This window comes from Paroedura picta, chromosome 8, assembly GCF_049243985.1.
Source record: "Paroedura picta isolate Pp20150507F chromosome 8, Ppicta_v3.0, whole genome shotgun sequence".
Lineage (NCBI taxonomy): Eukaryota > Metazoa > Chordata > Lepidosauria > Squamata > Gekkonidae > Paroedura > Paroedura picta.
In genome coordinates, this window is record NC_135376.1 from 95,817,378 (window position 1) to 95,832,150 (window position 14,773).

Below are 14,773 nucleotides of genomic sequence, written 5' to 3' on the forward strand. Positions count from 1 at the left end.
GTTCATTCCTTCCCTCTGCTGCAGTCAAGAGGTTTGCATTTCAGCCTTCGCTGGGTTATCTCTTGTAGCAGTCCGGAGTAGTGCTTTCAAATTTTGGGTTTATATACCTTAATAATGGATTTTGTTCTAGGTGTTTTGTCTTTGTTTGTGAACTGCTTGGAATGCCTTCAGTAAGAAAAGTGTTTAATAAATAGTTTAAATAAAATAAAAAAAAACAGATCTTCCTGACATTCCTTATAAAAACAGATCTTCCTGCCGTTCGTTTTTCTTCTCTGCCACATCACCACATAGCCTAATCTTAGTATCCCTCTGCAATAAAAGAAAACATTTTAAACAAAATCAGGGTCCTGGCCTTGCTCATTCCTCTGTGGGGGGGGGGGGGGGAGACGGGAAGCACCCCTTCTTCCAAGGGTCCCCCACCCTCTCCCTGTCCTTGCAGAGGGCAGGATGGACTTTGCCCTGTCCGTCTCAAAGGATCCTAGCCTAATCCGGAGGGGGCTAAGCTGTCCTCCAGCACCAGTGCCTATGGAAAAGAGAGATCCACCACACTGGTCATCCTGGTCTTTGGCATTTTTATTGGGTTTCTTTGTCTGATACAGCTTTCTCTACACCAGGTGTCTGTACACACTCACACAAAAAAAAGCCAACAAACAACGACCTCTTAGAATCATAGAACCACAGGGTTGAAAGGGACTTCCAGGGTCATCTAGTCCAACCCCTTGCAGAATGCAGGAAATTCACAACTTCTTGCCCCATTCCATGCCCAGGTGATGCCACCCCCAAAAAACCCACAATCCCTGGCCAGTTTGGCCTGGAATATATTCACTTTCTGACCCCAATGTAGCAATGGGCATTTCTGCCACTCGCTCTATGCAGGCCTGCCCTGAGCCTTGATCCGGAAACTACAGCGGGTCCAGAATGCAGGGTGACCGTAGGGAAGGAATCCTTGCGCTGGGCAAGAAAGTCCCCTAAATTGGAATTGATAGAGATAATCAATCTATTTGGGCTTCATGGAGGAGATCAGGAATTTCTACAATTTGGAGGGGGGGACATATGTACATTTAAAAATGCTAAGAACAGGGTTAGAGAAATGTTGCCTGTGACCCATTTCTCCAAGAATGGATGATCTAGGGCCAAGGGACCAAGCCCTATGAAGATAGGTTGAGGGACTTGGGAATGTTCAGCCTGGAGAAAAGAAGGTTGAGAGGGGACATGATAGCCCTCTTTAAGTATTTGAAAGGTTGTCACTTGGAGGAGGGGAGGATGCTGTTCCCGTTGGCTGCAGAGGAGAGGACACGCAGTAATGGGTTTAAACTACAAGTACAACGATATAGGCTAGATATCAGGAAAAACTTTTCACAGTCAGAGTAGTTCAGCAGTGGAATAGTCTGCCAAAGGAGGTGGTGAGCTCCCCCTCACTGGCAATCTTCAAGCAAAGGTTGGATACACACTTTTCCTGGGTGCTTCAGGATACTTTGGGCTGATCCTGCGTTGAGCAGGGGGTTGGACTAGATGGCCTGTGTGGCCCCTTCCAACTCTATGATTCTAGGATTCTATGAAGGTGGATCTGCCCTCTGCCCAGGGAAATGGCCCAAGGGAGTGTCCATCTCAGACTGCAGGTGGGTCACCGTGTTGGTCAGAAGCAACAGAACCAAGTTTGACTCCAGAGGCCCCTTTAAGAGTGACCAAGCTTTATTGTAGGCAGAAGCTCTGGGGGGCCAGAATCTTCAGATCCTGCAGACAGAAGTTCTGGAGCTGAATGGTCTTTTCTGGGTCTGAAAGGTGCCCCTGGACTCGAACTAAACCTCAGGATCAAAAGGAGACAGAGGACGGCCAGTTTGGGACAGGATTTAAATGAAGCTGATGGACTGATCGGGGACAGGGGGGCTCCATGCTGCAGCCGTCCCTGGTGTGGTTCAGACGCATCTTCTCACAGTCCCCAGGGCTCCGGGGGAGTCATGATGCAGCTGCCCCTTTTCTCCCTCCCAGTGAGGTCAGGGAACAAGCCCTGCAGAACAGAGCTCATGCCGTTGCCATCTCCAGGTTGGGGAATTCCTGGTACTTTCAGAGTGGCTCGGCGTGGAGAGGGTCCTCAGCTGGGTCTAATGCTGCAGGGTCCTTACAGCCAAGCGGCCCTTTTCTCTGCGGTCTGGAGATCAGGCCTCATTCTGGGAGATCTCCAGTTCTCACCTGGAGGTTGGCAGCTCTCACTGTTTGTCTTTAGCCTTTGAATTTGGGCATAGAGAAATCGAGAGACACTTTTGGAAAATATATTTTCTTCTACTCAACATGTTCTGGTATTGGGTGTCCAGAAGCTTCTTAGAGACCAACAAGATTTTCAGGGTAGGAGGCTGAACTCTCAAAAGCTCATTCGCTCTCACCTGCAGAGGGTGAACATAGGGAAGGAATCCTTGCGCTGGGCAAGAAAGTTCACAAAACTGGAATTGATAGAGATAACCAATCTATTTGGGCTTCATGGAGGAGATGAGGAATTTCTACAATTTGGAGAGGGGGACATATGTACATTTCGAAATGCTAAGAACAGGGTTGGAGAAAGGTTGCCTGTGACTCATTTCTCCAAGAATGGAAGGTGGATCTGCCCCCTGCCCAGGGAAATGGCCCAAGGGAGTGTCCATCTCAGACTGCAGAGGGACCTCCATTGTGATGCTAAAGGGCCCATCCAGGTAAGAGCCCTCCTTTGTGCTCAGGGTCAGGTGGGAGATAGGGACCTCTGAGTCACTCCCTTTTTGAGGGAAGCACAAAAGACCCTCCCCAGGGATGGTGCCAAAGCCCCCTTCCTAGGGCATCTCCCATTGGGCAGAGGCCAAGGGGGGGCCAGGCCTTGCCCCCCAGGAGGCCCATAAGAGCTTGCCAGGACCCAGCTCTCCTCATCCAGCGATTCTGGTCTGGAAGGAGGCTTGGTCTGTCTGTGATCTAGCTGGCAGCCTGAGCCTTGCAAGGAGCACCCGTCTCTCCCCTGAAGCCCAAGAAGATGGCAGCTGCTGCTGGAGGAGGTAAGAAAGGACCTCAGGGGTGGGGGTGGTCCAGGGGTCCAGAATCCCAGACTACAAGGCCAGCTTGAGGGCTAAACTGCCATGCACTGAAACCTGCTGGTTTAGATACATGGAGGTGGAAAGGTCCACGAGCAGCCAGTAGCCACAGAGAACCTCCATGTTCAAGGGCAGTCTATTCTTCCATGCCCGTTTTGGCAGAGCAACTTGACTGTGTGGGGGAGGGGGACGAGTGGGCTATAAGATTCCAAAGTTTTCCATTCTGCAACTGGACACAGGATCAATCTTTGAAACTGCAGGGGGGGGGGGCTGCAAATTGTGTCTCCTCCCCAGAAGTGCCAGCCATGAAGTCCCTTCCAAATCTACTGGAATCTCGGATGCCCTGATTGGAAATCCATCTCCTCATTTTGTTTCCCAGTCATCCAGCTTTTGTGCTCTGGCCTACCTCACAGGGGAGTTGTGAGGCTCAAGTAAAAAAAGGGGAAATGTGTCTAACCGCTCTGGTATGCCGTTGGGGAGAGAAGTGGGGAAAAAGACCAATCTGGTCTTTAAGGTGTCATCCTTGGTCTTTGCAGTGCTAGGGAGGGGGGGTTAAAGGTGGATTAATTGTAGAGTGAAGACAGGGGTGATTGGGGTAGGAGGATGGACATTCATGAGGCACCCCCCCCCCTGTGTTTTCCCTGCAGATGCCCCTTCCAATGTCCCTCAAGTGCCCACTGGGCATCACAGAAGTGTCCAGAGAAGGCAGCGGACGTCGTTCACCCAAGAGCAGGTGGACATCCTGGTCAAGGCCTTCGAAAACAACCCTTATCCCGGCTTCGTTGTGAGGGAGGAGCTGGCCGGGAAGATCGGAGTTCCCGAAGGTCGTGTCCACGTAAGTAGGGGGACCCGTCTTGGTCTCCTTATCTTCCGTGCCTTTTCCAGCCATTTCAGAATCAGGCCCCATCTCTGCCAGTATGTACCAATACCCAGAGGGGACTAGAGGCCTCTGCCCCTGTGGGTGGGTGGGTGGGTGGGCTGACTGACCTTCTGCCCCATGGGCAGGCACTCTTATGGGAAGCAGTGGGATCAGCCAACCTTTAATGCTGACTGCTGGGATCCCGAAGGTGCCTTTTCAGGGGGAAGACCTGCAGGAGGCTGGGGGCAGGTGTGCCTGTGGAAGGACCTGGAAGGGGGTGGGGAAAGGAGGCAGGAATTAATTCCAGTTGACATCATGCTCACCTGTCCTTCAGAATTGCAGTGGCCACGATGGGGAACGGGAGAGATCTTGCATTAGCATCAGTGGGCCCTTCGCAGTACTGAGTCCTGAAAAGCAGAACGCTGGACATGTTTCAATTCCAAGATAAGGGACCCTTTGCTCCTGTCCTTCCTTCTCCACAGGTTTGGTTTCAGAACAGGAGGGCCCGGCATCCCGGCTGCAGGAAGGGGGACTCCGGAGCAGAGCCCAGGCAGGGGGGGCAGCAGAGTCCCCCCAACATGCTGACCCCTCCTCATGAGGACGACGTGGGAGGGGGTGTGGCCTGCCCCCCTGGGAATCCTCTCCTGGGCACTCACTTGGGTGTACCTGGGAGCCAGGAGACCTCCTCTCCTCTGAGTGATGCACAGACTGGCCTTGCGTCCCCCGCGGTGGGCATCCTTCCATCACCGGCTGTTCCGCCGCCTGTGGCCATCCCTCCTCCGCAAGCAGCACCTCCCCTCCTCTTCGCGGAGCTCCTCCAGGGACTTTGGGATGGCTCCCCTCTTCCGGTGCTGACAGAGGAAGACCTGGCCATCCTTTACTTGCCTGGCTGAAGCTCCCAACATGCGAGGATCGGGGCCTCCTCGCCTACGTTCATTCCCACCCACCCCATCCACAAGGACTGTCGGACTGGGATGTACTGGACTATTTCATGCCCTCCGAGGATTCTTTATGCATTTCAATAGAAGCTCCTGAGAGATGGTTTCTGGGTTTAAGTAAAATTATTTATCCTTTTGCACCAGTTGTCTCTCGTTTCTTGCTCGAGGTCCTCCAGCAGTCGTTGAGGGTAGCAGGGAGGGGGGATTTGAACCTGCCTCTGCCAGGGGCCCCAGCCTTAGGGAGTCTGAAATGCCTTGGGGGGGGGGGGAGTCTGGGCACAGACACAGAACAGCACAGGCTCAAAAAGAGGGCAAAGAGACCCCCACAAACCACCACTCAGACCCGGCGCTGGGACCTGGGGAGGCTCCCTGCAGGGATCACAGCAGACCCGTATTGAGGAGAGGGAGCAGAAAGGTCTGCTTGTACGTGGGGGGGGGTGTCTACTTCAGATCAACAGCGCTACCCTCCCCCCTTGAACCCGTTGGGAATCCCGGGTACTTCAAGAGAATTGGCCAGACTTGCACTTGGAAGGACCATCTCAGCCGGAGACATCCGGGGGAAGGGATGACCCACCCACTGCCTCCGGCTTCCCTCGCTTGGTGGGGCTGCCCCCTCTCCAGTTGCATTAAGGGCTCCGTGAGCCATTGGAGGATGGATTTATCTGGGCCTTGAAATAAGGGACATTGCAGGGGGACCACCCTGACGCACGTCTTCTTATGCGGGGCGGCCAGGGCTTCTCAGAAAGAGCAGGCTGCTTGTTCATTCCTTCCCTCTGCTGCAGTCAAGAAGTTTGAATTTCAGCCTCAGCTGGGTTATCTCTTGTAGCAGTCCTGACTAGTGCTTTCAAATTTTGGTTTGAATACCTTAATAATGGATGTTATTCTAGGGGTTTTGTCTTTGTTTGTGAACTGCTTGAAATGCCTTCAGTAAGAAAAGTGTTTAATAAATAGTTTAAATAAAATAAATAAAAACAGATCTTCCTGACATTCCTTATAAAAACAGATCTTCCTGCCGTTCGTTTTTCTTCTCTGCCACATCACCACATAGCCTAATCTTAGTATCCCTCTGCAATAAAAGAAAACCTTTTAAACAAAATCAGGGTCCTGGCCTTGCTCATTCCTCTGTGGGGGGGGGGGGGGCGGGAGACGAGAAGCACCCCTTCTTCCCCCACCCTCTCCCTGTCCTTGCAGAGGGCAGGATGGACTTTGCCCTGATCCTAGCCTAATCCGGAGGGGGCTAAGCTGTCCTCCAGCACCAATGCCTATGGAAAAGAGAGATCCACCACACTGGTCATCCTGGGAAGGGGGGTCTTTGGCATTTTTATTGGGTTTCTTTGTCTGATACAGTTTTCTCTACACCAGGTGTCTGTACACACTCACACAAAAACAAGCCAACAAACAACAAACGACCTCTTAGAATCATAGAACCACAGGGTTGGAAGGGACTTCAGGGTCATCTAGTCCAACCCCTTGCAGAATGCAGGAAATTCACAACTTCCTGCCCCATTCCATGCCCAGGTGATGCCACCCCCAAAAAACCCACAATCCCTGGCCAGTCTGGCCTGGAATAAATTCACTTTCTGACCCCAATGTAGCAATGGCCATTTCTGCCACTCGCTCTATGCAGGCCTGCCCTTAGCCTTGATCCGGAAACTACAGCGGGTCCAGAATGCAGGGTGAACGTGGGGAAGGAATCCTTGCGCTGTGCAAGAAAGTCCCCTAAATTGGAATTGATAGAGATAATCAATCTATTTGGGCTTCATGGAGGAGATCAGGAATTTCTACAATTTGGAGGGGGGGGGGACAGATGTACATTTTAAAATGCTAAGAACAGGGTTGGAGAAAGGTTGCCTGTGACTCATTTCTCCAAGAATGGATGATCTGGGGCCAAGGGACCAAGCCCTATGAAGATAGGTTGAGGGACTTGGGAATGTTCAGCCTGGAGAAAAGGAGGTTGAGAGGGGACATGATAGCCCTCTCTAAGTATTTGAAAGGTAGTCACTTGGAGGAGGGCAGGATGCTGTTTCCGCTGGCTGCAGAGGAAAGGACACGCAGTAATGGGTTTAAACTACAAGTACAACGATATAGGCTAGATATCAGGAAAAAATTTCACAAGCAGAGTAGTTCAGCAGTGGAATAGGCTGCCAAAGGAGGTGGTGAGCTCCCCTCACTGGCAATCTTCAAGCAAAGGTTGGATAAACACTTTTCCTGGATGCTTCAGGATACTTTAGGCTGATCCTGCGTTGAGCAGGGGGTTGGACTAGATGGCCTGTATGGCCCCTTCCAACTCTATGATTCTATGATTCTATGAAGGTGGATCTGCCCTCTGCCCAGGGGAATGGCCCAAGGGAGGGTCCATCTCAGACTGCAGAGGGACCTCCATTGTGATGCTAAAGGGCCCATCCAGGTAAGAGCCCTCCTTTGTGCTCAGGGTAAGGTGGGAGATAGGGACATCTGAGTCACACCATTTATTGAGGGAAGCACAAAAGACCCTCCCCAGGGATGGTGCCACAGCCCCCCTCCTAGGGCATCTCCCATTGGACTTTCCCCTGCCCCATCTCCAAGGATCCTAACGTAATCAGGAGGGGGCTAAGCTGTCCTCCAACACCAATGCCTATGGAAAAGAGAGATCCACCACAGTGGTCATCCTGGGTAGGCCTTTTGCATTTTTATTGGGTTTTGCTGATGACCTCTTAGAATCATAGAATCCTGGAGTTGGAAGGGACATCCAGGGTCATCTAGTCCAACCCCGGCAGAATGCAGGAAATTCACAACTTCCTGCTCACCCCAATTGTAACCTGCCACAAACTGCTTGTCGGGGTTGGCAGGAAATAAATAATAATAGTAAATAAAGTATTTGAAGATGGCGACCTTTTAGTCGCTTTCTCTCCAGGCTAAACAGACCACGCTCCCTCCACCTTTCCTCTTATCCTCGCCGATTGTGGGATATGGGGGGCAGCCCTCAAATGACAGATCTCCTTTCTCCAGGGTTGCAGCCAGAGGGCAGGAATAGGAGAGAGTATCCAAGCCCCATCACCTCACATGTTTCCTGCCAACCTGTTTCCTGGAAACCGCCCTGAGCCCTATAATAATAAATAAATATAGTAATAAAAGAAAAAAATAAAAGATGTGCAGTCCCAGGCACCAGATTGTGTGCCTGGGAAGACCGATTTGTATGCAAGAACATCCGTGGGAACTGGGCAAACCCCATGTCCACAGTGGGAACAAGGAACTTCTCCCCTCCTGCCCCCCGCCCCGCCCCTCCTCTGGGTTCGGAGAGATTCTCCATTTCAGCTCTGCCCTTTCCCTTTTCTCTCCTGGCTGACACTTGGTGATTCCAAACCCAAGCAGCACACGTTGGTATTCGACAACCAGGACTAATTGGAAGAGTCCTCTGAATCTGAGGAACATCAGAACAGATCCAGGTGGGTCACCGTGTTGGTCAGAAGCAACAGAACCAAGTTTGACTCCAGAGGCCCCTTTAAGAGTGACCAAGCTTTATTGTGGGCAGAAGCTCTGGGGGGCCAGAATCTTCAGATCCTGCAGACAGAAGTTCTGGAGCTGCATGGTCTTTTCTGGGTCTGAAAGGTGCCCCTGGATTCGAACTAAACCTAAGGATCAAAAGGAGACAGAGGACGGCCAGTTTGGGACCTGATGGGGGAGAGCGGCAGGATTTAAATGAAGCTGATGGACTGATCGGAGACAGGGGGGCTCCGTGCTGCAGCCGTCCCTGGTGTGGTTCAGACACATCTTCTCACAGTCCCCAGGGCTCCGGGGGAGTCATGATGCAGCTGCCCCTTTTCTCCCTCCCAGTGAGGTCAGGGAACCAGCCCTGCTTAGCAGAGCTCATGGAATTGCCATCTCCAGGTTGGGGAATTCCTGGAATGTTCAGAGTGGCTCGGTGTGGAGAGGGTCCTCAGCTGGGTCTAATGCTGCAGGGTCCTTACAGCCAAGCGGCCCTTTTCTCTGCGGTCTGGAGATCAGTCCTCATTCTGGGAGATCTCCAGTTCTCACCTGGAGGTTGGCAGCTCTCACTGTCTTTCGCCTTTGAATTTGGGCATAGAGAAATTGAGAGACCCTTTTGGAAAATATATTTTCTTCTACTTAACATGTTCTTGTATTGGGTGTCCATAAGCTTCTTAGAGACCAACAAGATTTTCAGGGTAGGAGGCTGAACTCTCAAAAGCTCATTCGCTCTCACCTGCAGAGGGTGAACATAGGGAAGGAATCCTTGTGGAGAACAAGAAAGTTCTCATACCTGGGATCTGGTTAGGAACGGGTGCATAAAATCCATCTATTTGGGCTTTATAATACTGATCAGGACTTACAAAAATTAGGAGAGAGAGAGATCTAAATTTTAAAAAGCTGATAGAAAAAGAAATTTCTCCAAGAATGGCAGGTAGATCTCCTCCCTGCCCAGGGAAATGGCCCAAGGGAGTGTCCATCTCAGACTGCAGAGGGACCTCCATTGTGATGCTAAGGGCCCCATCCAGGTAAGAGCCCTCTTTTGTGCTCAGGGTCAGGTGGGAGATAGGGACCTCTGAGTCACTCCCTTTTTGAGGGAAGCACAAAAGATCTATTTGGGCTTCATAATAGTGATCAAGAAATTCAACAATTAGGAGAAAGTGACATATATATATACATTATAAAAAGCTAATAGGAGAGAAAAAGAAACTTATGCAAAGGTTTCTTACAAATCATTTCTCCATGAAAGGCAGGTAGATCTCCCCCCTGCCCAGGGAAATGGCCCAAGGGAGTGTCCATCTCAGACTGCAGAGGGACCTCCATTGTGATGCTAAGGGCCCCATCCAGGTAAGAGCCCTCCTTTGTGCTCAGGGTCAGGTGGGAGATAGGGACCTTTGAGTCACTCCCTTTTTGAGGGAAGCACAAAAGACCCTCCCCAGGGATGGTGCCAAAGCCCCTCTCCTAGGGCATCTCCCATTGGACAGAGGCCAAGGGGGGGGGGCAAGGCCTTGCCCCCCAGGAGGCCCATAAGAGCTTGCCTGGACCCAGCTCTCCTCATCCAGGGATTCTGGTCTGGAAGGGGGCTTGGCCTGTCTGTGATCTAGCTGGCAGCCTGAGCCTTGCAAGGAGCACCCGTCTCTCATTTTGCTTCCCAGTCATTCAGCTTTTGTGCTCTGGCCTACCTCACAGGGGAGTTGTGAGACTCAAGTAGAAAAAGGGGAAATGTGTCTAACCTCTCTGGTATGCCGTTGGGGAGAGAAGTAAAGAGGAGGCAAACAGGAGGCATTTCAGGCAGATCCGGGCATAAACATCCACTGGGGAGAAGCTGCCCATTCCAGGTTCGCTCAGGTGGCAGCTTTGCAAATATTCACTGGGGAAGTGAGAGGTGAATCCTTCCTCGCGTTGCCATCTCCAGGAGATATGCACAAGGAGGAGGAGGGGATCCAGGGGAGCACTCTGCTTGTGGACGGGGGGGGGGGAACTAAGCTGGGTAGAGACAGAGGCGGAAAGGCGGACAAGTTTGGGATCTGATGGGGGAGAGCGGCAGGATTTAAATGTATCTGGTTGACTGATCGGGGAAAGGGGGGCTCCGTGCTGCAGCAGGCTATGGGGGAGTCATGATGCAGCTGCCCCTTTTCTCCCACCCAGTGAGGTCAGGGAACCAGCCCTGCAGAGCAGAGCTCATGGCATTGCCATCTCCAGGTTGGGGAATTCCTGGTACTTTCAGAGTGGCTCGGCGTGGAGAGGGTCCTCAGCTGGGTCTAATGCTGCAGGGTCCTTACAGCCAAGCGGCCCTTTTCTCCGTGGTCTGGAGATCAGTGCTCATTCTGAGAGATCTCCAGTTCTCACCTGGAGGTTGGCAGCCGTCACTGTTTGTCTTTAGCCTTTGAATTTGGGCAAAGAGAAAACGAGAGACACTTTTGGAAAATATATTTTCTTCTACTCAACATCTTCTTGTATTGGGTGTCCAGAAGCTTCTTAGAGACCAACAAGATTTTCAGGGTAGGAGGCTGAACTCTCCAAAGCTCATTCGCTCTCACCTGCAGAGGGTGAACATAGGGAAGGAATCCTTGCGCTGGGCAAGAACGTTCCCAAAACTGGAATTGATAGAGATAATCAATCTATTTGGGTTTCATGGAGGAGATCAGGAATTTCTACAATTTGGAGAGGGGGACACAACAAAACTCACAACAAAACTTATTCAAAAGAAAAATAGTTTTATTGATTAGCACTACACGCAATGGACTGAAAAGTCAAATCTGACTAGAAGCCAGATTTGCCTCAGCTTATCAATACATTTCTCCCGCCCAAAACTTGACAGTTCCCAAGGGGGGGGAGGTGAGTGAGAAAAGACATATGTGAAAGCAAAACAGGATTCCAAACTCCCATCCTTGAAAGAGGTGACAAACAACCCTTTCCGCCCATAACAAGATAAGGTTAACATAACATCACTATTCTATTTTATTGCTTACAAACTACAAGGCCGGGACTAGCAGGCGCCGGGCCCCATCTAGTAATATAACTGACATGGAGGAACTCAGGCTAATTTATGACAGAGATTCTACAATCCTGACATCCCTCCGCATTAAAACTAACTTCACTCCCCCACCTAGCCGGCATCAACCGGGCGAGGACAATCAGGGAATGCTCGATGGAAAGCCCGGAGAAGGCGGGGTGCCTTCACATTCCCAGCCTCAACCCACTCTTTATCCCCAGAGGGGAAATCCTTCCAATCGACCAAATATTGAAGGCGACCCTTATGCAATCGAGAGTCTAAGATTTGGTTGACTTCATAGTGGGTGTCCTTATCGATGTAAATTGGAACAGGCATAGATGGAGGAGGGTGCCACTCGTCCGGGGCTGGAGCTCTTCGCAGCAGGCTGGAATGAAAAACCGGATGCACATTCCTATAAGTTTTTGGCAAAGCTAGCTCCACAGTCACATTATTTATCAGTTTCACCACTTTAAATGGCCCCACATACTTTGGACCAAGTTTCTTGGACTTCTGCTGACACCTTAAGTTCTTAGTAGATAGGTAGGCTAGGTCACCCACTTTCCAATCAGGTGCAGGTACCCTTTTTTTATCAGCTTGAGCCTTATAGGCATGTTTGGCTTCTTTGAGGCTAGCAACGATCTCTGGCCAGCCCGTGCTGATGGATGCTGCCCATTTGTTTATGTCAGGAACCTCCGCGGAGCTAAGTCCCCAGGTGGGGGCTGACATTAAATCAGTTCCGTACACCACCTTGAAAGGTGATACCCCAGTTGAGGAGTGGACACCATTGTTATAGGCGAATTCAGCAAGTGGCAGTAAGGAAACCCAGTCATCTTGCTGGTGATTGATGAAACAGCGTAAATACTGTTCCAGGATTTGGTTTACTCTTTCGGTCTGGCCATTTGACTCCGGGTGATAGCCTGAGGTGAGGGCTTGCTCCACACCTAATAGTTTAAGAAGCTCCCTCCAGAACTTGGAAACGAACTGGGGGCCCCGATCCGTCAAAACACGTGTCGGGATCCCGTGCAGACGTACCACGTGTTTAATAAATAGAGAGGCCAGTTTTGGTGCTGAGGGCACGCCCGTACAGGGGATGAAATGAGCCTGTTTGGAGAAAGCATCCACTACTACCCATATAACAGTGTTCCCTTGGCTGGGGGGAAGGTCTGTAATAAAGTCCATAGTCACATCAGTCCATGGACGTGAGGGGGTGGGCTGTGGTTGCAAAAGTCCCTTCTTCTTGCCCCCAATTGGTTTTGAGGCAATACAAATGGGGCACCCCTGCACATATTTCTCCACATCTTTACGTAAGGATGGCCACCAGTACTGTCTCCTGACCAGGTGCAGAGTTTTCACAAAACCAAAATGTCCAGCGGTTTTTGCATCGTGGCAAAGTTTCAAAACTTCTCCCCGGGCCACGGCAGGCACAAAGAGTCTTTCGCCTTTGAAAAAGAGCCCCCCCTTCTCAGACAGATCAGGGCGGAGGGAGCAAAACTCTGGGTCAGTTGACAACTCCTTTTGGACCCAGCCCCCTGGGATGGGCGTATCAGCCTTTGTGTGGCTGCGCGTCACAGCGGCTATCCCCAGTTGGGCGGGGGTAAAGACGGTATCTACCAATGGGTCTCGTTTGCTGTTGTACTGAGGCAGGCGCGATAGTGCATCTGCCAAAAAATTCAGTTTGCCAGTTTGCCATTTTGAAATGCTAAGAAAACGGTTAGAGAAAGGTTGCCTGTGACTCATTTCTCCAAGAATGGCAGGTAGATCTCCTCCCTGCCCAGGGAAATGGCCCAAGGGAGTGTCCATCTCAGACTGCAGAGGGACCTCCATTGTGATGCTAAGGGCCCCATCCAGGTAAGAGCCCTCCTTTGTGCTCAGGGTCAGGTGGGAGATAGGGACCTCTGACTCACTCCCTTTTTGAGGGAAGCACAAAAGACCCTCCCCAGGGATGGTGGCAAAGCCCCTCTCCTAGGGCATCTCCCATTGGACAGAGGCCAAGGGGGGGCCAGGCCTTGCCCCCCAGGAGGCCCATAAGAGCTTGCCTGGACCCAGCTCTCCTCATCCAGGGATTCTGGTCTGGGAGGGGGCTTGGTCTGTCTGTGATCTAGCTGGCAGCCTTAGCCTTGCAAGGAGCACCCGTCTCTCCCCTGAAGCCCAAGAAGATGGCAGCTGCTGCTGGAGGAGGTAAGAAGGGACCCTCGTTAGGGGTGGGGGTGGTCCAGGGGCCCAGAATCCCAGACTACAAGGCCAGCTTCAGGGCTAAACTGCCATGCACTGAAACCTGCTGGTTTAGATACATGGAGGTGGAAAGGTCCACGAGCAGCCAGTAGCCACAGAGAACCTCCATGTTCAAGGGCAGTCTATTCTTCAATTCCGGTTTTGGCAGAGCAACTTGAGGGGGGGGGGGAGTGGGCTATAAGATTCCAAAGTTTTCCATTCTGCAACTGGACACAGGATCAATCGTAATTTGAAACTGGGGGAGGGGGGGGCTGCAAATTGTGTCTCCTCCCCAGAAGTGCCAGCCATGAAGTCCTTTCCAAATTTCCTGGAATCTCGGATGCCCTGATGGGAAATCCATCTCCTCCTCATTTTGCTTCCCAGTCATCCAGCTTTTGTGCTCTGGCCTACCTCACAGGGGAGTTGTGAGGCTCAAGTAGAGAAAGGGGAAATGTGTCTAACCTCTCTGGTATGCCGTTGGGGAGAGAAGTGGGGAAAATGAGGGAATTCAATCTGGTCTTTAAGGTGTCTTCATTGGTCTTTGAGCCTCTTGTGGCGCAGAGTGGTAAGGCATCCGTCTGAAAACTTTGCCCATGAGGTTGGGAGTTCAATCCCAGCAGCCGGCTCAAGGTTGACTCAGCCTTCCATCCTTCCGAGGTCGGTAAAATGAGTACCCAGCTTGCTGGGGGGTAAATGGTAATGACTGGGGAAGGCACTGGCAAACCACCCCGTATTGAGTCTGCCATGAAAACGCTGGAGGGCGTCACCCCAAGGGTCAGACATGACTCGGTGCTTGCACAGGGGATACCTTTACCTTTACCTTTATTGGTCTTTGCAGCGCTGGGGGGGGTTAAAGGTGGATTAATTGTAGAGTGAAGATAGGGGGGATTGGGGTAGGTGGATGGACATTCATGAGGCACCCTCCCCCCTTGTGTTTTCCCTGCAGATGCCCCTTCCAATGTCCCTCAAGTGCCCACTGGGCATTACAGAAGTGGCCAGAGAAGGCAGCGGACGTCGTTCACCCAAGAGCAGGTGGACATCCTGGTCAAGGCCTTCGAAAACAACCCTTATCCCGGCTTCCTTGTGAGGGAGGATCTGGCCGGGAAGATCGGAGTCCCCGAAGGTCGTGTCCACGTAAGTAGGGGAACCCGTCTTGGTCTCTTTATCCTCTGTGCCTTTTCCAGCCATTTCAGAGTCAGGCCCCATCTCTGCCAGTATGTACCAATACCCAGAGGGGACTAGAGGCCTCTGCCCC